Source organism: Pantherophis guttatus, chromosome 6, assembly GCF_059756535.1.
Source record: "Pantherophis guttatus breed Tessera chromosome 6, ASM5975653v1, whole genome shotgun sequence".
NCBI classification, from domain to species: Eukaryota; Metazoa; Chordata; class Lepidosauria; order Squamata; family Colubridae; genus Pantherophis; species Pantherophis guttatus.
The window spans coordinates 20,979,488-21,003,287 of NC_142068.1; the positions used below are offsets into that span (position 1 = coordinate 20,979,488).

Consider the following 23,800-nt stretch of genomic DNA (forward strand, 5'->3'; position numbering starts at 1 on the left):
CTCTTTCCCTTTCTCTTTTCCTGTCCTTTCTTCCATGCTCAAATGCAAAAGGGGAAACATTTCTCCTTTTGTTTTGTTTTTAGTTGTTTTCATAGACCTCTGCCAACGAAAATGGAGCTGGGGCGGGCTGCACACACCCCACCCCATTCCCCATTTTCAGCTATGATGGCCTCCTGCAACCCTCTGCCAGCAAAAACATTTTCTTTGGCCAAGGCACCGCAGGACAGTTCTTTGCTGTTTCCAGGCTGGCCCCGCCTGGAATCCTCATTTAAATTTTCTACAGATGTTGCAATACCCAGTTGATGGAAGGTATGATAAAATAACTTCTCTTTTAACATTTAAAAATACCCAGACATTTAAAATGTATATTGGATGTGCTATATTGATAACTGGAGTAAATATCAATTCTGGTACTAAAATCAATTCCATAAATGACAATATCACTTATTAAGCTTGTATCAAGTTCATGTTTTTAAACTTGTTTGCATTCATAACTGTTCATACTTCCTTTCCTTCATTGATTTTCCCCTTGTTTTCCTAATTATTTTATTTTAGCATGGATGTACAATCTATGAGATCTAGATCAGTGAGGGTTACTACCGGTTCACCCCAGATTGGGTGAACTGGTAGTGGCAGTGGCAGGAGGCTCCATCCACCCGCCCAGATGCTTCTGCGCATGTGCAGAAGTTTTGTGTGCGCACATGAACATTCACGAGCGCACGAGCGAACTGGTAGCAAACTAAATTGAAACTCACTATTGATCTAATTCCCTAGGTTCTTTTGGGTGGGTGTAGAAACATTATATTATTTATGTTTCATTCAAGATGAGCAAGAAAATAAAGGTAGAGCAGACTATTTCTGATAAAGGTTCTTTCTGCATGTGTTTATCCATAGAAACATTCCATTTTGTATTGATTTTCGGTATTTTTAAAAAATTAAATCTTTAACTAAATCACACATTTTAAATGATTTTTTTCCTTTCAAAACACACATCTCTGAGCATATTTTAATATATTTTTGAGCTGAAAACAGATCACACATTTTGAAGATGTGCAAAATCTGTTTTTGATCTGTGCAGAACTACACTTGGTGTGCATCTGCCACACATATTTTGTAATAAATAAACAAAACAATTCTGATCTTTACCTCATTTTTAATGGAAAAAATGGAAGAGAGTTACTGAGACTAAAGTCACTGTCCATGCACATATTGATTGTATGTATCTGTTTATGAATATATAGCTTAACACTTCAGAAATATTCTTACATGCTTACACTCCACTTTCTTCTAGGAAGTTAAAAAAATTAAAATGAGGTGTGATAGCTTGTTTAAATGTCAGCAATATTTGTTTGCTTCCAAACTGACTTAGCAGGCACTTAGCTGCTTATAGATCCACCTATTGGCACTCAAATAAATTAAGATGGGTCTTCTTGTGACTGGTAGCTGAAGTTTGGGTTGTTCATTGATAACTGTAATAAAGTTTCTGATAGATGCAGGATATTTCAGAAATTTCAGCTTGGACCCTGCTACAAGTTTTATTAGTCTGAGGTTGTTATCTCTTTCCGAGAGACAGTTGCTTATCCCAATCTATCTCATGAGCTTTGATAAGAGAATATTTTAGCAGGCTCACAAACAAAAGGTTCAAAGCGACTCTTCGGTGAGTCCCAGTTTTCATTTAGTAGATGCTAACTGCTCAAAAACTGGAGCTTAGCGGCTCATTAGGTTGAATCATTCTTTTCCCTTTTCTTTTCCCAATCTGTTCTTGGGTTTGTGTTGTAGATTATTTATGAGAGGAGTTAGACAGAATCAGATGGGGAGACTGGGAGGGATGTAGACACCCCCCCCTCAATCAGACCATCCTTTCAACTGCCCAAGAAATCTGAGAACTTTTACTTTTCTATTTCTCTTTGAAAGTTCCATTTAAGTGCCACAAATCTGTTGGAAAGTGAGGTAGAAGTAATCATTTTACTTTCAGTGGGGGGGGTTGTAGAAGGAATTCCCCAATTCTTAACTATTCAGCTGAGTTAGAGGATAATTGCAGACCAGAACTGGCTTCATGATAATTTTTCCTTTTCTCCATCTTATGTAGCTTTTAATTTCTTCTCCTCTTCTTCCTTTCTGCCTTGTCTACTGGCTTTCTGTTTTCTTTTTTCCACCAGAATACTAGCAGTTATTTGGATAATTAATATAACCTTTGGTGTTATCATATAAATAACACTTTGTCAGAGTATGAATATTCATAAATTGAAATAGATCACCAATGAATAGGCATAGCAACTAAGTCAGCCAATGAGGACCGATTGAGAGCTGAGACAGACTGGAGCCAGAGCATGTCTTAGTCTGCAGCTTCTGAGTCTGTGCAGAGAAACTGAAACCAGAGTGTGAACTAGTCTGCTCTGCTGAAATGAAACTGTTCTCTGATGTTGGTATTGTATATATATTCTTGTATATAAAGAAGTGTCTTATTTAAATCAATCCTGCTGCATCAGTCTGCCTGTGTGTGCTTTCTGGATTTAATTTTTGCAAGAAACTCTGACACACTTAATTGCAGAAGGCAGAAAGCACATAAAAGTTAACTGATTGCCATCTTCATTTCTTTTGGATTTTAATGCTAATGAAATGGTGTGACCTGTAAAATGCTCTAAAGTTGCAAAGAATGGAGTGCACAAGATAGTTATATTAAACAATGCATCAGAAGCAATTGTACTAAATTAACTAATTGTAACCAATAAATGAGGAGAAGAAAAAAATCTGAAAATAGTAATATGGATTTCCCAGCTTATTTTAAATACTTAAATGAAAAAGGAGGAAAATAAAGTGGAATTATATGGGAATAATGTTGACATTGAATTGTCATGTATGAAGAATCAGGACCACATGTTAAAGTCTAATTAAGATGATATAAACTGGCCCAAAATCACTCAATTATGTTTTTATAGTTAAAGCTGAACTTGAATTTGAGTTCCCAATTCTCCTATCTTTCCTATTATACAACACTACAGTTTAACACATACAATCCCTAGGTTGAATATTTTATGAACATCAAGAATTAGAACCCTTTTTATAAAGGGGGAAAAAATGAATAGCCTTTAATTATTTATCCTGAAATTCCAGAGCTGCATGTGATTTCCATGGTAGTTTTTTTATGACTAAATTTTGATGGCAGGTTTGCCAAATGTTTTCATGGAATTCCTAAAATAGTTTCCATGTGGTTTAAAAATAAACAATCCAATTAGAGTGTATATGTTTGGACCACTCATGTGTGAATTGAATAACCCTACCTACCATTGTCATCAGGGGTGGATTCTAAATTTTTTTACTACCGGTTCTGTAGGCGTGACTTACTTTGTGGGCGTGGCTTGATGGTCATGTGACAATTATTTAGTATTTAGCAGAGGTACTGGTCTACCAGGCTTTTAACTGCTTGCAGAGCTGTACCGATCTACCCATTTATTTTTGCAGGCACTGATCTACTAATGTATTTTTGCAGGCACCGGTCTACTCATTTGTTTTCTTTTAACACTGATCAGCTGTAGGGCGGCCCTTTGAAGCCCTGCGGCAAGAGTTTAAACAGTTTTTTTCCCTCTAGCCATCAGCTGGGACTCAAGAGGCAGCAATAGATTGGGGGTAGGGCCAAATAAAAGGTAAGAATAATGTGGGGAGTGGGGGGGCGGGGGGTGGGGTAGGGACACAACCAATTTGGTGACGTCACATCATCACCGCTACTGGCTCAGCGGAACCGGGCAGAACCGGGAGGAACCCACCACTGATTGTCATGTAAACCACTGCAGCTCATAGTCACAAAAAAGTTCTGGCTTGGTAGGTATTAAGAAATGTCAGAAATGGTGTAGGGTCTCCTGCTTGAGTGGGGGGGTTGGACTAGATGACCTACAATTCTGTTAATCTGTTAAATCTGTATTCATTTGTAGTCCAGATGCTGCAAAAAAAAAAACAAAAACCCCAAATATCTAATTTTCTATTTCAGTGTATCTAAATACATGCATGCACCTACAAATATATATTGATAAGGAATTTACTTCCATTTTGTGTTTTAAATTTACCATATATATAATCCAGGGGTGAAATGCTCCCGGTTCGGACTGGATCGGGCGATCCAGTAGCAATTGTGGCAGGTGGTTCAGAGAACCGGTAGCGATGGAGGCATGAGGCTCCGCCCACCCGCCTGGGTGTCATCACTTCCTGCTTTTAAAAGGTAAAAAAAAGGCTCTGACGATTGCGCGGCACAGCTGTGATCGTCAGAGCCTTTTTTTTACCTTTTAAAAGCATTTTTTTACAACCTATTCTCCTGAATAGGTTGGAAAACAATGCTTTAAAAAAGTTAAAAAATAAAAAGTTGTCCACGCCCACCCAGTCACATTACCCCCACATCAAGCCACGCCCACAGAACCGGTAGTAACAAATTTTACATTTTACCACTGATATAATCAACTTAAACATGATAATTTATATCCTGCTTTTTCTCTGAAAACTCAGTATGGTTTTCATACATCTCATTTCATTTCAACACTATTCTCTGACATAGGTTGGGATAACACATAGTGACTTGTCAATAGTCACTGAATTTTCTCAGAGCTCAACTGGTGGCTTATTACTCAAACTACACAAATTCTTCTCAAATTCACAAAGAAAATAGGAAGCCTAAATCATACCTCTGAAACAGAATAGGCTCCTTGAAATGTATGGTTTGTATGGTGACTGTATGATTCACTATTTCTGTCAGGTCTGAAGGCTTTCCTTCAACCTTGGTGCCTTCCAGATGTGTGGCTTTTAATTTCCCAAATTGTCAGCAATAGCCATCCTGGCTGAAAAGATATTCCACACATTTGAAGGATATCTGGTATAGAAAAATAGAATTTTCAAAGACATAGTGATTTATAATTTCTCTGTGGAACACAATATCCATGAACCATGCACTTTACCTATACCTACCGGTAAGTGATTTTCCTTGATGGTATGTCAACACTAGTTTGAATTGCCCCAAAAGTTGCAACTTGCCCATAGGAGTGTTGTACTCCATAGCAACTCTAGACTAATACTGATTAAAGCAAAGAAAAACAACTCAGATTTGAAATGAAGAGAAATTGCAGAGGAGCTTTCAGGATAAAGAACAGCTCTGCTAGCAACACCAGTCACATAATGGAGATAATACTATTAATCTGCTTCTGTAGAGGTTTGCATAGATCAACAAAAATCAGTCTCCATAATCTAATCCTCTTAAATTCATTTATGTATATAGACATTCATTTAATGAGCAGAAAATAGTTACATCCTAGTGCAGGATTAATTGTTTGTGGTGAATGGACCACATTTGTTCTCATGCTGCTACACATGACTTAAAGGCTGGTCCTAAATTAAAAAGGCAGTCATAGGCATATTAAGGGCCAGTGATGTTTCTCACAGCATTTTTATAAAGTTACTATTTATTTATTTATTTATTTATTTATTGTTTATTTATTTATTTATTTATTTATTGGTTTGATTTATATGCGCCCTTCTCCGGAGACTCAGGGTGGCTTACAATGTGTTAAGCAATAGCCTTCATACTTTTGTATATACCTGCTTAGTAGGGCTTTTGGCTACCCCTAAGCGGTGTTCTTTTTTTATACAAAGTCAGCTTATTGCCCCCACAATCCGGGTCCTCATTTTACCTACCTCAGAAGGATGGAAGGCTGAGTCAACCTTGAGCCTGGTGAATATTTGAACTCGCAGTAATTGCAGGCAGCTGGCAGCTAAGTGCTGTTTAACAGCACTTTAGTCCGCTGCGCCAACCAAGGTATTAATGTATATTAACAGGAGAATAGGTGTTGTTTGCAGCAAAATACCGTGTTTCCCCGAAAATAAGACTGGGTTTTATATTATTTTTTGCTCCAAACTACGTCTATTAGGCTTATTTTATGGTTAGGTCTTGTTTTTGGGGAAATACAGAACTAAATGCATCCATCTGGCTGACAATCTTAACTGGGGCTTATTTTGGGTTTATATTATGAGCATCCTGAAAAATCATGCTTATTTTCCGGTTGGGTCTTATTTTCAGGGAAACAGGATACTATAATGCAAACTGATTAAGTATATTTTTTTCTTTTTTGTTTACAGTTTCTTTCTGCCTATTTGCTTTTATTATTTTTTTTCTTGATTGTTGATTGTTTTAATGGTTTTGATCATTTTTAGATAGTCAGTGAATTGGGTGACTATATAACTATGATTAAATAAATCAATAAATAACATTTTACCAACTTCAACCAGATGAATTTGAAGTAATAAATACAAATGGAAGCTCATTCCCTTTTGCTTTTTTCAATGCATGCATCTAAAATGTTTCTCTGTTTATTTTCTTATTTTCTCTTTTATACTAATCATAAGCACTGGACCAAATGTATCTCTGATATTTTTTATTGACATTAACAAAATTAAATCATAATTAAACATGACCAGCATGTTTAATTTCAGACTGGAACATTAAACTATTAGAGAATGTTTAAGTTCTTAATTAGCAACATGTCACATGGGACTAAATTACACACTCTAATAATTAATGCCCAAATATTGACATATGAGGGTGATGGGAATTATATAACCAATGAAATCACTCATGCACTCTTAAAAGTTGAAATAATACAACTTGATATAATGCAAATTGTTTTTGCATTAATTAATATCTTAAATGTTTATATTCATATCCAGCATTTTCATTCATGATTATGATTCCAGATTTACTTTAATGAAGAACACGGAAGGTATTGATTTATTCTTATTTATACTACATATCCAGTGTAGGTTTTGCAATAAATTTGGGCATTGATTCATTTATTTTAGGCCTCCAATAGACGGATTTGTCCAACTTTCATTAAATATTGCCATAATATTTGAGAACTGATAAGCTACAAGCATATTGTTGTTGGATGTGTTTTCTACATTCCTTTTATTGCTTTTCTTTAAAGGGACTATATATCTTTACTCAACTGCTTCTTAGATTTCACTCACATATACAATAGCATAGAATAGCACATCAAAACTCAAACAAGCATTAATAAATAAAACAGCCCTGGAATAGCAAAAGAGCTCCCTAAGGCTAAAATTTATATATCATTCTGACAACTAACAAAGTTGTACACCAACTGTGTGGTTCTTGAATACTTAAGGAGCAGCTCAAGAATTATCAAGGAAAGAACTTTCTGGAATATTTGCATTTTGAATCATGCAGATCTTAAAAATTCAATAATGCAGTATATTTGAATTTGGTTATGTTGATAATTGCCTTTGATATTTACTATTGATATATGTTCTAATAAGCGTCTTATTATTAAAACATGGAAAACTAAGATATATTTTCATTTGCCAGTTCCCACATCAAAGACAATGAATGCAAAACTACTAGCCATCCACAATGAGAAGGGATTTTGCTAAATACAGAGGCTGCCAACCCACTGATCATAGCCATGTAGCTTCCAAGCATTTTTGTGAATGTATTTGCATTTTCTACCAAAAATCAGAGATAAGATTAGTGGCTAATAATCAGTTATGAATTCTATAGCTAGCTTTTAGGCAAGACAATTTAAGAGGACATTAATGAGTTAGAATTTATCTTGAGTGAACTTTCTTATCTCTAACAAGAAAAAAAGAAAGAAAAGGGGGAAAAAAAAAGAAGAAAAGGTATCGGGAGCAAAAGTGCTCCTGAGGGCACCTTGGTGTTTTCTGAACTTAGATGTTTTTTTGCAAACATTTCATTATCCAAACTTGGTAACAGCATCAATGTGTTAGTGCTGTTACCTAGTTACCTACCTGTTACCTTGTTTGGGTAATGAAACATCTGCAAGAAAACAATGAAAGCTCAGAGCGCACCAAGGACCCTTCATTTCTGGTCTACAAATATTCTCCTTTATATGTGCTCCTGTATTCCACATTGGAACAAACACTTCTTGCTTTGAAGGTATCTTCAGCTTCAATGACTATTCAGGAGGTATGGTGGGTCAGTGGTTAGAATGTAGTATTGCAGGTAACCCTGCCCACTGCACAAGTTTGATCTTGACCAGCTCAAAGTTGACTCAGCCTTCCATCCAGGGGTGGGCTCCTGGATATTTGGCAGGGTTCGTGTGATCCTCTAGCCAAGGATCGCCGGGGTTCAGCGAACCCCCAAATGCCAGCCCTGGCTGGCCACACCCACCCAACCCTGCCCATCCCAGAAGTCTCCATGTGGCCTGTTCATCATTTCAGGTAAGTGCAGGGGCCATGTGGAGGGTCTGGGAGGGGAAAAAATGGGCCTCCCAGGAGCCCAGAAAGGCCTGTTTCCAGCCTTCCCCCTTGCCTGGGGGAAGCAGTTTTCACTCTCCTGGAGGCTCGAAGAAAGCCTCTGGAGCCTGGGGAGAGTGAAAAATGTCCCCCCTCCCACCGCTGTGGTGTAGGCGGCAGACTAGACCATCCCCACCATGGTCACACCCACCCAGCAACAGGATAGCAAACCAATTGCTAAAGGATCTGAAGCTCACCCCTGATTCCATCCTTCCGAGGCTGATAAATACGGACCCAAATAGTTGGGGGCAATACACTGACTCTGTTACCACTTAGAAAAGGCAATAAAGCACAGTGAAGTCGCATATAAATCTAAGTGTTGCTGCTATTACTATTGCTATTTAACCTCGCTCTAGTATATGAATAAAGAATGAAAGGACTCTGAAGAGGTTAATCCACGTTTAGCACATTCCAAATGCATTGCATATGGGTGAGGCATAACAAGTCACAGTCTTTCCAAATATCCTAAGAAGAACTATATTCCTATTACAATTATGGTCATTTGAAAATTCATGTAGTATGCCCTTCTATTCAAACCATGGGTCTGTATTTATTTTGTATTTTGGTATAGAAATTATTTGCATTATGGGTTTTGTCTGGTCTCTGAGACAAGACTACAAACTTCCATCTGTTGTAGTGGTTAATGCAGTGGGAGAAAGGAGAATTGGAATAGAATCCAAGTGCTGTAAAGAGAGAAAACAAACAGGGTCTGGTAGTGATTAGATTTAATGAGGTGAGACAAGTAGGGTTTGGATAATAAATTATCAATTTTCAGAATTGACGAAAAGTGTTTCACTGGTTAATGGGGAAATCCATGTTTTTGCCAATTCTTAGAATTTTATTTTGGAAGTTCTTTCCCAGGTGTTTTTCATCAGGCAGCTAGTCAAGCCTTTCACATGGTTTCTCTGACCTTGCACCTTATTTTTTTTCCCCACTCAGTTTATCTTGTCCCTTATTCTAACAAGTTATATAAGCTGTGATATTTGAAACAAGAACAGGAATAAAATGGTTCACTGACAAGAAAATTACCTGCTGAAAGCTGGTCTCTGCTGCTAGGATTTGAGATAGGGATAATAGCAGTAACAGTAACAGAGTTGGAAGGGACCTTCGGGTCATCTAGTCCAACCCCCTGCTCACGCAGGAGACCTGTACTAGGGATTCGAACCGCTGAACTGCCGACCTTTCTGATCAATAAGCTCAGTGTCTTAGCCACTGAGCCACCTAGTCAGGCATATGGCAATAGCACTTAGACTTGTATACCGCTGCACAGTGCTTTACAACCATCTCTAAGCAGTTTACAGAGTCAGGGTATTGCCCCCAACAATCTGGGTCCTCAATTTACTGACCTCAGAAGGATGGAAGGCTGAGTGAATTTTGAGCAGGTGAGACTCAAACTGCCAAACTGCAGGCAGCCGACAATCAGCAGAAGCAGCCTGCAGTACTACATTCTAACTGTGCCACTGTGGCTCTTAATTGATTAAACTTCTATGCCACCAACTTCTCAGCGACTTTGGGTGCTCACCATAATTGAAGAAATTGCAATAAAATCAGTAAAAGATAAAAATGGTGTGATTAAGTAAGAAAATATCATTCTCCTTCACAAAGGTTTGCATGAAGGATCAGTCTTCTAAACCAGAACAGAATAGGGGGTGGGGGGGTGGCATTCATAATTCAGGGGGAACTTCATCTGAAGGGCAGGCACTGCAAAAGAAAAAGCACACTTGTGGGTCCCAATAGATAACATTGTTTACTCAAAGGGACCTGAAACACACCACACCTGCAGAATCAAGTCAGTCAAGAAGCTGCTATTAGAAACTCGTGATGTCTCTAGTACCAAAACACTATGCTACTGTATGTATGGCTTTATAGACAGTAATTGGTTACTTTCAATTGCATCTGGAAGCAAACTGGAAACCAGGGCCATTCATATTATTTCGGCACACTGAGGCATGTTCATTATTGCTCACATCACTGCATTCTGAACCAAAGTGGTGGCTATTGTATACTTCTAGAACGAATTTTTTTTAGAATATTTAATTTACCATTCTGCCTTAATTTTGAATTATTCTGTTCATCTCAACTCTTAGAAAGCACATAGGTAGAGTTTCCTTTTGGAGGATCTGTTCCCAGCCTGTGTCTTCAAGTCTTCCAAGAGTGGACTCATAACTATCCATTGCAAGCATAATTGAGTCTACCCTTGTTGCTGGACATCCTCTTCCTCTCTTTTTTTTCACCTTTCCCAGCATGGTAGCCTTCTCCAGAGTCTAGCTCTTTACCTCTTTACCTAAATTATAATAATTTGAATTTGGCTGTTTCTCTCTTCAGTGGGAATCCCAGAGTGATCTGCTTGAAGATCTATTTGTTTTCATAGTGGTCTATGATATTTTCAGGAATCTTCTTCAACACCAAAGTTGGTCAGCATCAGTAGTCTTTCTATCCTGCTTGAACATCCAATTTTTGCTTTTATACATTGTCACAGGGAACACCATTGCCTGTGTGATTCTGAGCTTTAGACATATCCCAGCTTCTAATATATTTTCCAAGGTCTTCATTGATATTCTATCAAGTGCTACTCTGCAGCACATTTCTTGGCTGCTGATTTTTTTATTTTAATAGCTGATCCTAAAAGACAGCACTTCACATGTCTTCATTTTCAATTTGAAATCTATGGTAGTTGTCCTGTTCTGATTAACTTTATCTTCTTTATATTTAATCTTAGTATATTTAATCTTAGTAATGTAATCTTAAAATAATAGATTTTTATTTATTTTATTTTTATTTTTATTTGATTTATATGCCGCCCTTCTCCGGAGACTCAGGGCGGCTTACAGTGCGTTAAGCAATAGCCTTCATTCTTTTGTATATTTTATACAAAGTCAGCTTATTGCCCCCACAAACTGGGTCCTCATTTCACCTACCTTAGAAAGGATGGAAGGCTGAGTCAACCTTGAGCCTTGGAGAGATTCGAACCAGCAGAAATTGCAGGCAGCTGTGTTAATTACAGGGTGCATTAAACCACTGTACTACCAAGGCTCGGTATATAGATGGAAACTGAACAAGGAGAAATTCAACCTGGAAATAAAGATAAATTTTCTGACAGTGAGAGCGATCAACCAATGGAACAGCTTGCCTTCAGAAGTTGTGGGAGCTTCATCACTGAAGCTTTCAAGAAGATACTGGGCTGCCATCTGTCAGAAATGGTGTAGGGTCTCCAGCTTGGGTGGGGGTTGGACTAGATGACCTACAAGGTCTCTTCCAACTCTGTTAATCTGTTAGTGCCATACTCTGATCCAACACTTTCAAGTACCCTTTCATAGTTCTGCTTACTATCATTGGATCTTTTGTTTCTGCTTCTTACTACATCCCAAACTTAGTTGTAGGATTAATCGTTTGGTATATGTTTTTTTAAAAAATGTCTTTGAGTCAAACTTGATGCTTGGTGAGCGCCTGGACCAGTCTCTGCAGGATTTTTTTGGGTAAGATTTCCAAAGTGGTTTCCCACTGCTTGCTTTCTAAGGTTGAGAAAGAGTGACTGGCACAAGGTCAGCTGGCTTTATACCTAAGGCAGGAATAGAACTCATGGACTCCTGGTTTTCAGCCTGATGCCTTAACAGCTAAACCAAAATGGCTCTTGCAGGATTAATTGTACCATACTAGAAATAAATCTGAATTGGTTTTCAGATTTTGTGCTGTTGAAGAAGCAAGGGTTAAATGGGAATTAATGCAATGAGCTAGATTATGTGCCAGAAAGATGGGGAAAGCATGTCTATGAAGATTCTCAACAAGGTCATAGTTGTTCAACAATGAGTAAACAAGTCACCATCCCTGTTAAATGTGATCATAATATATCTGGATTATTTCTAATGTGATTCATTGATTCAGTTTAGATTTTCAGTTTAATTGGATGACTCAGACTGACTCCTTTTTCTAAATTTATTTGGCTCAGTTTGAACCAGGATATCTAATCTGATGACTTAATTCAACTTTCCAGTTATAATTGGAGTTTCATACAATCCTGAAAGAAATCTACACTTAAGAGAAACTTTTAAGAGAAATGTGAGGTTTTGAGGCCTAGACCTTTGCCTACATAGACTCATTCTGGGTCACGTATTTTATGCTTATTGCATAAATTCAATAGAGCCATTCAAACAATGACAGATCTCAGGTAAAAAGGTCACTTCACTTTCCAAACAATTGTATCATTTGGTTGCATCATTCTATGTTGAACATTATACTACAAGTTATTCAGATTGATGAACTGATAAATGACAAACTGCTAATCCCCACTAAATTTTTAAAATATACACAGCTGCTTTGAGCAGGCAATCTAGCTGCCAATTAGAACATTATGTTCTAATGTTCATTCTTCACTTGCTGAAGTTGAGTTACCACCATATCTGCCAAAGTTTCCATGTATTTTAAAAAAAGCATTCTATTAATTAAAGAGCCAGTAGAAAAAAATTGAAGATTAAAGTAATTTCTCATGTGGAAAAAAAAAAAACCCTTGCCATTGTAAATTTATCTTTCCATACAGGTAGCTTTCGACATATAATTAGTCACTTAGCATTTGCTCAAAGTTTGAATGGATCTCCCCAAGACTACTTACAACCTGGTTCCAAAGTTCCAACATCTAATTACGTGACCACATTTCAGGCACTCAGCAATCAGCTTATGATTTATGGCTGTTTGCAGTGTCCCGTAATCATGCGACTACCGGATGTTTTGCAACATGGATATTTGATTTTGGTTTTTGGTAAAGCCATCCCATAGCAAATAATTGGCATTTGTTATCAAACATATTTTACCCTAACAGATCATAAACTCAGGTGGGTTATGTGACTACCTACCTAATGATCATCACAAGCATGATGGGTAGATGCATTATGGTTGCTACTTTTATTTTAAGAAGCAGAAACTTGCACCACCAGCATCTCAGCCACACTTCAGCTGCAAAATGCCTTGCATTCTCTCTCTCTCTCTCTCTCTCTCTCTCTCTTTTTTTTTTCTCTCCTCTACCCCCTCTCTCTCCTGCTCCCTCCCTTCTTCCCTCCCTCCTTCCCTCTAATTTAAAGTTTGCTTCCTTCACCTGGGAAATGTTGTTTTCTTACATGGAGTACCTCCTGAAGAATAGAATATATCTTTATTATGGTCATCGACCAGCAATAGACACACAATATATTTTAAAAAATAATACTGACATTAATAGTGGATAATAACATCTCCGTTAAGAAAATACATGATCTCAAACCATTAGGGTCACTCCCTAATTTACATGAATGGAGAGCCAATAAGTATGTGAATAATATATTTTTCCAAAAATTGTTATAGATATCTTCAAAAATTGGCACAAGTTGACAGCTATAATTCTGTAACCAATTTTTTTCTTGTGTACATTGCAGCGACACAGAATTTTGCCACTGCATGTGTGATAGCTGGGTTTGAGTCCTGGAGGAGAGGAGTACCCCCTGAAATGCAACCGTAAAACCTTTCTTGAAAGGTCAAACTAGATTCACATATCTGTATTTCACTGAGTGTGAAGTATGCATGAAAAATAGATATACGAAAGAAAGATAGGACAAAAAAGAAACAAAACTGAATTTTACTATGGATTTTTACAAAGACTGTTGTTTTAGGAAAGCACATTAAAACATGTATGTTGTAGAAGATATTGCAAGTAAAGTACCAATTAAAGCAATTATTTTATAGTAAGTGAGTTAGTAATTTGGGACGTATATCCATTCAGGACATAAGAACAATTAGACTAAATTTCTAGGTGTTCGAAGGAAACACCTACTGTCTGTTTACAACAGACAGTAATGAAAATGGAATACAATTTCAATATCTAAAAGGCATCGAAAGATAATGGTGATACTAAAACAAAATAATCTTACTGCTATTTCAGGAAAAATGAAGTCAGTATTTGACACAGATTTTTCAAAGTAAAGTTTGAAATTTAAAAATATATATTGAAAAGCAAAACCAAGTAGCATTTTGGTTGGATTTCTTTTTTTTTAATCCGAGGTTGGAACTGTCTTATAACACATTTTGCCCCTTGTTCAAGGCCATATAATATTTCTCAAAGGACAGGCTTTTAGGGATGTAAGATTTCTGAAATATTTCATTGATGTTGTCAATATTATTGTGACTTCCACCAGAATCCTCATAAAATTTTCAATTCATATTGGGAGGAGGGGAATGCCATCCCCAAACTCAGAACAAATGTGGCTTTATGAAAAATTTTAAGCTATCTGTAGGTTGAATTCTGGTCCTGTTGAAATAGAATAGAATAGAATAGAATAGAATAGAATAGAATAGAAGAGAAGAGAAGAGAAGAGAAGAGAAGAGAAGAGAAGAGAAGAGAAGAGAAGAGAAGAGAAGAGAAGAGAAGAGAAGAGTTGGAAGGGACCTTGGAGGTCTTCTAGCCCAACCCCCTGCTTAGGCAGGAAACCCTAGACACTTCAGACAAATGGTTATCCAACATCTTCTTAAAAAATTCTGGTGTTGGAGCATTCACAACTTCTGGAGGCAAGTTGTTCCACTGGTTAATTGTTCTAACTGTCAGAAAATTTCTCCTTAGTTCTAAGTTGATTCTCTCCTTAATTAGTTTCCACCCATTGCTTCTTGTTCTACCCTCAGGTGCTTTGGAGAATAGCTGGACTCTCTCTTCTTTGTGGCAGTCCCTGAGATATTGGAACACTGCTATCTTTTCATTAAACTAGACATACCCAGTTCCTGCAACCATTCTTCATGTTTAAGCCTCCAGTCCCCTAATCATCTGTGTTAAGTATAACTTTTTTAAAGTTATACTTAAGTATAACTTAAGTTATACTTAAATATAACTTTTTCTGCCACCTCGTATCTTGAGATGCTGAAACAACAGTGACCTGAATAAGATGATTGCTGACCCATTCCAGTCTGTCCGGCTAGAAAATATCTCTTATTGCTATAACTGCAGCCGTACCTAACTTAGGCCTTCCAATTTTTGCACCATTTGGAAACAGACAGTTATTTATGAACTACGTGTAAATTAAATGTATAGAGCACATGTATAAAATATGTCCATGTATACATGTCCATGTATAGGATTCAGGAAAGAGGGAAATTGCTCATTTTGCCCTTTTCCCACTGATAGTGGCTATATTTAAAAGGAATTGTATAGGAGCTGGATTTATCACATGTATCACAGATCTGTAAAAGAACATTATTATGGATATTTTTTTGTGTGTTTTTCATGTCTTTCCTAATTCATCCTACAATGGGATTTGTTTTTGTTTTGTTTTGCAGATGTCACTCACTGAGTCAGCATCTTCATTGAACTATTCATCCTTGATAAGATCCTTCAATTTATTTAGCATTTATCTAGCCATTTATTTACCTTTAGTTCAGTGTTTCTCAACCTTGGCAACTTGAAGATGAGTGGACTTCAACTCCTAGAATTCCCCAGCCAGCATAGCTGGCTGGGGAATTCTGGGAGTTGAAGTCCACTCATCTTCAAGTTGCCAAGGTTGAGAAACACTGCTTTAGTTCAATGCATTAATAAAGTGTTTTGCTAGCCATGTATTAAGATATTGTTTAGCACAAAGAAATAAAGAAGAAATGGTCAGAAACCTGGCATCAACTTGCATAGAGTTGAATTGTTTTGCTATATAGTACTGATACGATTTTTACAGGCAGAGATAGCAATAGTGAGAGCAATAGCCCTTAGACTTATATACCACTTCACAGTGCTTTACAGCCCACTCTAAGCAGTTTTACAGAGTCAGAATATTGGGTCCTCATTTTTCCCACCTAGGAAGGATGAAAGGCTGAGTCAAGCTGAGATAACAATCCTTCGAGTTAAACCATCTGCCTTCATGCTCAGAAATGCCTGTCCTCTGGAGTTATGGTTGATAGCCTGGTACCAAGTTGCTTAGGAATGTTTTTACCAATAAGATTGATAAGACAGAGGTCTGGACTTTCCCTGTAACATACTCTGTAACCTTTAGTTAAACTGTGTTACTATGCCCACTGAAGATGCATGCATGATGATTGATTGTGATTGATTAATAATGTTATGTGTTTCCACAATTGAGTCAAGGGAATGTATACTTTTCAAAATTGTATAAAAGAGGATCCACTCCAATACGGGGTGTGCCCACTTGGAATTTGCTTCTGGGTAACCCTTTTATTTACAAATAAAAGTTCTCCCCTCCCCCTTTCACCTATCTGATGTGGTTCATTAGGCTTTCAGGCCAGGTAAATGGAGCCAAACTTTCTGTGCTAACATCATGACCTCTTCCTGGGCTAGAGATAGGCTTAATCTCTTAACACTAGTCTCTTGTTTTCTCCAGCTTCCCCTGCTCTATCCAGATTGTAAATCAGAAAAGTTCTACTGTATGTAATCTCTAAAATGAAACTATTTTACTCTAAATGTCTCAGAAGGCAACTTTCAGGTACTCCTCTGTGACAAGCTCTGCTAATAGTAATAATCTTCTCCCAACCTTTTCTTTCCAATAGAAAACAAACAGTTATTCTGGGAATTGGATGATGCTATCACAAATCCACATCCATCCATAGACCTCGCTGGCTTCTAAGCATCTCCAACTCAGTCACTTTAGCTTCAATGCACCAAGCACAAGCCCACAGCTTAACCCCATTAGGGAAATTGTCTTTCTTTTGATATTCTATGCAATAAATAGAAAATATACTTTTCCCTGTTGGTTTTCTATCTTCATATAACCTATTTCTTCTTAGGAGCTCTTTTATCTAAAAGATTGCCTTCATGCTGTTCTTTTACCGAGTTTGAAATCCTGGATTCCTTTTCCTATTGCTAGAATCACCTTGATGCTTTGTCCTTCTATAGGAAATGTATCAGAAGATGACTTTTGAATGGATTTTGTTAAAATTTTAAGTTTCTTTGCATTTTTGCCAGAAGCTGACTTTATTTGATTGTATAAATAATGAATAAGAATATAATTTGCATAGACTGGTCTTCATCATGAGAATAGCAAGTTAGAGTTTTGAATAAGGATGCTACTCAAAAAATAGTGACTGAATAACATCCCATTATACGTTTATATGCATCTTTATCCATGTGGCTTTTCATGCACATGAGATTATTGACAAGTTTGATCCACTATTTTAAAATACATTTTCTTAGTTTCTCCGATGCAATGGAGCCTACTTTCCACATCCTTTGTGTCTAATTTGGTAATCTGCAATTCTTGCAGACTTCAATGGTTGACTTCATTGCAGAATGATAAGGTTTGTAAATTTTGCCATCAAACTTCTAAATACAGTGTGAAAGTAAACTTGGGTCCAAAATACTGAAAATAACGTTCTCTCCTAATAAAGGCTTTATCACATATCATGCTCATATTTTAGAAAGTATTAGTAGAAATATAAAGCAGGAGTATTTTGTTATGACATCCATATTAAGAAATTATTTTAATTCTTTGATTAATTTACTCAGTGCAAGATTTGTTTCCTCTATGAGGACTCGAGTTTAATTCTGTTATCTCTAGGAGTTTGATTATTTGAATATGTGCTTATTTTTTTAAAACGTTTGATTTAAACTTTTTTGGGGGGAGAAAACGCCAACTATAAATGGGCTTTATCACAGAAAAGAAAATTTAAACAAAAAAAAAATTGTAACAAGAGCTGTTCCGTATCAGTTGAAGATCCAGGTATTCTGGATCCACAACACACAGGATTTTTTTTGAAAAAGAGAAAACAATGAACTATATGACAAATTGCTTTCATAAATAATATATTTTCTCAGCATTAAGAGCAGTACAGTTTGAATTTCACCTGTCTACTCCAAAATGTTTGTTTTGCTTAATTAAGGCTAACCCTTCTTACATGCCAATTACTATTTCTACATTTAACAAAAGTATTTTTCCATTTCTAGGCAACTTTGAAAATCTAGGTTCTTTTTCAAGTAATATTTTGGATGAAAATACAATCTGATTCAACAAATTTACATGAAACTTAGTAAACAGCAACCAAGATTACCATTCATAGCCCAGATAAATAAGTCCAACAGTATTGATTAGATGCATAAGGGGGAAAAATGGTGCATATATTTTCTTCTGGTGGTCCCACAATTGAACCATTTAAACTTAAATGTGATTTTTCATTCCTAACAATATCGCCATATCCTGCCATCATAAGAAAATGAACTAACTTACCCAGTGGTGGGTTCTGCCTGGTTCCGCCGAGCCAGTAGCGGTGACAATATGATGTCACCGAACCGATTCTGGCCTGCTCCCCCACCCCCCCACATTATTCTTACCTTTTATTTGGCCCCACCCCCAATCTATTGCTGCCTCCTGAGTCCCAGCTGATGGCTAGAGGGAAAAAAACTGTTTAAACTCTTGTTGCGGGGCTTCAAAGGGCCGCCCTACAGCTGATCAGTGTTGAAAGAAAACAAATGAGTAGACAGGTGCCTGCAAAAATAAATGGGTAGATTGGTACAGCTCTGCAAGCAGTTAAAAGCCTGGTAGACCAGTACCTCTGCTAAATCCTAAATAATTGTCACATGATCATCAAGCCACGCCCACAAAATAAGCCATGCCCACAGAACCGGTAGTGAAAAATTTTAGAACCCATTCCTGAACTTAACTGGACATGTTTCATAGGAGGGATGAAATCCAGCAGATTCTGACAGATTCTGGAGAATTGGTAGCGGAAATTTTGAGTAGTTCGGAGAACCAGCAAATACCACCTCTGGCTGGCCCCAGAGTGGGGTGGGAATGGAGATTTTGCAATATCCTTCCCCTGGATTGGGGTGGGAATGGAGATTTTGTAGTATCCTTCCCCTGCCACGCCACCAAGCCACACCCACCAAGCCACACCATGCCCACCAAGCCATGCCCACAGAACCAGTAGTAAAAAAAATTGGATTTCACCCCTGTTCCATAGTATAAAATTATATATATATTTCTGTTTTAACTAAAATACTTCAAGGCTGTGATGAGACTCCATCTTCACAATGTCTTATATGACCTTTAAAAAAGCAACAACACGGTCATACTCTTGAAAACAAAAAGGGTTATTTCCATCATAATTTTATTATGCAGTCCTCTTTGATCTACTATGAAAATGCTTCCAGTTTATGAGAAAAGGCAATAGACAAGAGCCTGAGGATTTATCAATTATGTAAGGCTTCATTCTATTCATTATTTCAAAAATTTACCTTCAAATTGTATTCCTTAAAAAGTTTTCAGAAGAAGTTTCCATTTATTTCAACTGCACTCAAACTACTATATTACATGCCCGATGAATTTCTATCTCTTTTTATTCAGTTATCTGCAAGTTCCTCTATGTTTTGAAATCTCTCTCTCTTCCGCCCGCATTCACAGAGTTAGAGAGAGAGAGAAAGACCAATGTCATAACATTTTAATAATGCATAAACACACATTTTGATATTATTTGCTATACTCAGCAATCTTATGACTCTTTATTGAATTAAAGATGTTATGGGACACATTTGTTAAAAAAAAATCTCCTGGATTGATTCATCTGTAGTTAAAAATCATAACAAAATCATAACAAAAATTCATAACAGTCTGTTTCTCAAATTCCTAGGCAGCTGTCTTTCACCAGGATGAAGAATGTTATTTTAGATGAATCCCAAAATCTAATCCAATATAAATGGATTTATATTTGGCCTCATTCATGTTGGAAGCACCAAGGTGCCTCTGGCTTGAAAGGATTAGCCGGTGATATCACTGTTGCCCAGGGAATACCTGGTTGGGGGCGCCTTTCATGTCCACATTAGTATGCCCACCAAAGTGGTAGTTATATATCTATTTGCAATTGCACACTTTCCAACTGCTAGGTTAGCAGGAGCTGGCATGAATGAAGGGAGCTCAGCCCATCACACAACAGCACTCGGGCCTTGAATGGGGGCTTGCTGATTGACAATGCAGCATCCTAACCACATAAGCCATCATGCTCTCACGTAACTACTATGATGCTTCAAATAAAGCAGAACCTCCAGACTACATTGTAAATTAATGCGTTCTTTCTACTTCTAGAATTAAAGCAACTACACTGCTTAGTCTCACTTTGCTTTATAGCCACCTTCACTCTTCTTGCACAAGCTTGAACAACAGGGGAACATCTTCAGCCTTCTCCTGATAGATTGGTAGGGAAAAAAAGTCTGGATATCTTTGGTTAATATTTCTGCTTTGCAACAATGTGAGCAGATGGTGACTAATCTGAAATTCACCAAACATCTTCCAGACTGAACATTTCCAGTGACGATTGAGGACAATCTTGCAGCATATGTTGGAGGTGGCCAACTTGAAGCCCTCTTGGTTCTTCTTCAAGTTCTTCCAGGAAACCATATGTATCTAGATTGGCAGCATTGGCCACTTTAGTTTTTTAGCTAAGGCAAGCTTGGTAGTCTTTTCACTTCACCAGCACAATTCACATTGTGTCCATACATGAAACACCACGAATTAGCTCTTTTATCTAAACCAAAAGTGAATCTTGCCAGCAATGTTAGACATCCTAGATTAGCAGAAACCAATGTACTTTAAGTAAATTTGAATAAGAAAACATCCATTTCAGCATTTTAAAAAATTGAACTTTTTCAACTTTAGAGCGCTCCATGGCTTAGGACCTGGTTATTTACGGGACCGCCTGCTACCACCAATAGCCTCCCACCGACCAGTACGCTCCCATAGAGAGGGGCTCCTCCAGGTGCTGTCGGCCAAACAATGCCGACTGGCGGCCCCTAGGGGGAGAGCCTTCTCTGTGGGGACACCTACTATCTGGAACGAGCTCCCCCTGGAGATACGGAGGATCCTGAATCTGCGTACCTTCTGTCACGCGCTCAAGACGTTTTTATTTCATCAAGCCGGCCTGACCTAAGTTCTTTCCCCTTTTTAAATAGAAATTTTAAATTTGGTTTTAAATTATTGGGGTTTTAAATTTGTTCAGCCAAATTATTTAATTTGTTTTATTCTATTTTAAATTTTGTATTTATATGTTTTATTCTATGGCTGTTCACTGCCCTGAGTCCTTCGGGAGTAGGGCGGTATACAAATTCAATAAAATGAAAATGAAAATGAAATGAATTAATCTGCATATCATGGTGTCTTTCTTTGTCTTATTGGTATATGCATGCAGCAATGTTGAAATAAAATATCCATATTTTCTTCATGGTTTTCTCAACCAATCTTTCCTCTTAGACATGTTGTTTGGATATAGACTATTGTTAATTCTGGTTTTCAAATCTGTTCTGAAATAACACTTGCTTTATTTAATATTTTAAATTGGTGATTCTAGATGATTTTCCCATTTCACTCTCCTTTCTCAGACTAAAAATAAAGCAGTAAGAAATATACTGAAGCAGATAGAACTTGGTACACTGAGATCCCAAAGGTGTTTTTTCAAGAGGCAACTAGACTTTCTTTATTTTTCCTTGAAGATATTTCACTTTTCATCCAAGAAGCTTTGTCAGTTCTGGCTGGGGACCAACCATTCAATCAGAACTGAAGAAGCTTCTTGGATGAGAAGTGAAATGTCTCCAAGAAAAAACAAAAACAAAGGAAGTCCAGCTGCTTCTTGAAAAAGCACTTTTGGGACAACCTGGATGACTGAGAATCTTAATGTCTTACTTAGCAACATAAATTTTGGGCACAATTGTGGTTGTAAGTTGATGACTACCTGTATGTTTAACAAACAATTGTTATTGACTATTTTGCAGCCTTTCTGTCTGTAAAAGTGAAGACAACTCTTTGCCCCAGGTATACAACACTTGCTAAAAATCATTCAGATTCTCAGTCAACAATATAATACATTTTGCATATATATATGTCCCCATCCAAGTTTCCTCTAATATTACCATAAACAATATTTATATATATATATATATATATATATATATTCATCCATAAATACTTTAAACAACCAAGGGGATATCACACATATTTGTCTTATTCCCTATTCAGCGCTGAATCTTTTATAACTAGTCATTTATTTTCACACATGCTTTACTCGCACTATCACGTTTAGAAACCAACCATCATTTCCATATTTGTAGAAAACATTCCATATTTCAGGGCGATCATACACTATAATATATTTCAAATTATTATGTACTTTCTCTACGTCAATAAACATTCATACATTTTTCAACAATCTTACTGAAGAGAAAAACCTGGTCTCACACACTCCTGCCTGGCATAAAATTGCAAGGAGCAAAATTTGTTTATCTCTTCTACTGTTTCATTCAGTCAAAATATTGCCAAATACCTTTCTAGGGAACTTTAATATACTAATCCTCTGTAGCATTCACAATGTAGTAATTTTTCCTTTGAGAGAGGAATAGTAATGGCATTTTTCTAATAATAAAGCGATTTATTTATTTATTTAGTGTATGGCTATATAATTTCATGTGCTTATGAAGCAAATTGCACTGGCCCTCCACATGCAAACCACATCCAAATTTTAACATGCCTCTAGTTACATGGTTTTAACTTTCTCACAACATTTGAACATTTCCTTTTCAACAATATCTTTGGTAGACATTGAAATTCCATGTCATTTCAATTCTACTCTTCAACTGTTTTCCTGCCAGTCAGAACAATTAATCAGTGGAACAACTTGTTCTGAATGCTCCAACACTGGAAGTTTTTAAGAAGGAGTTGGATAACCATTTCTCTGAAGTGGTGTAGGGTTTCCTGCCTAAGCAAGGGGTTGGATTAGAAGACCTCCAAGGTCCATTCCAACTCTGTTATTCTATTATTCTTTTCTTTCTTGTCATTCATGCCTTTTACCATTCAGTCCTCTTTACATATCAAGTTGCAAACATGTTTCATGTTTATCATCAGATGTTGCATAGATATTTACTTAAGGTATCCATTGTGGTTTTGGTAAATCAAAGTTTAAATTTAATGCTATTTAATAATGTAGATAAAATAAAGACTAAGCTACTAGCCTTTATCATAACAGCATTTTTCATTCATGGAAAGCACAATATTGACCCATTTTGGTATATTTTAGTCAGTATATCACAATTGAAATCAAAACTTGGTATTTAGACCAAGCATTTTCATAATATTCTAGATGATGCAAACTAGAATATATAAAAATGCCTCTCAAACTACCCTATTTTTCTGTATTTCACGAAGATGGAGGTGTACATACTATTCACATATACTCTTGAACTTTAGTTCATACAGTCATTAAAAATGTGCAGATGTTTTCACAGAAATGGATAGATTGATGTTAGAATTAAAAAAACAAAGGACAGAATATTATATATGATATATTTTAACAACGGTTGGAACTGAGAGGGGGGAGTTGGAACAGGAAATAATCAGGATTTGTAGATCTGAAATGTGATATAATATATTATAAATATAAATGACTATATCGGGCAGAATAATTGTAGATAATCAGTAATGTATGATGAGTATATATGATATTTGTTTTATCTGTTAGTGTGTATGGCGGCGATAATGCCAGGATGGCCGCAGTGTGTCCAATATTTTTATAT

General features: G+C 36.8%; 1 long non-coding RNA gene across 1 annotated transcript in view; it reads left to right on the forward strand.

Annotated features, from left to right (window-relative positions):
* The first annotated feature begins 216 nt into the window (after nt 1-216).
* Nucleotides 217-23,800, forward strand: part of LOC148113049 (uncharacterized) — a 40,192-nt gene continuing 16,608 nt past the window's right edge. Inside the window, exon 1 of the long non-coding RNA XR_015728491.1 lies at nt 217-309. This is a non-coding gene — a long non-coding RNA (uncharacterized LOC148113049). The remainder of the gene's footprint in view (nt 310-23,800) is intronic.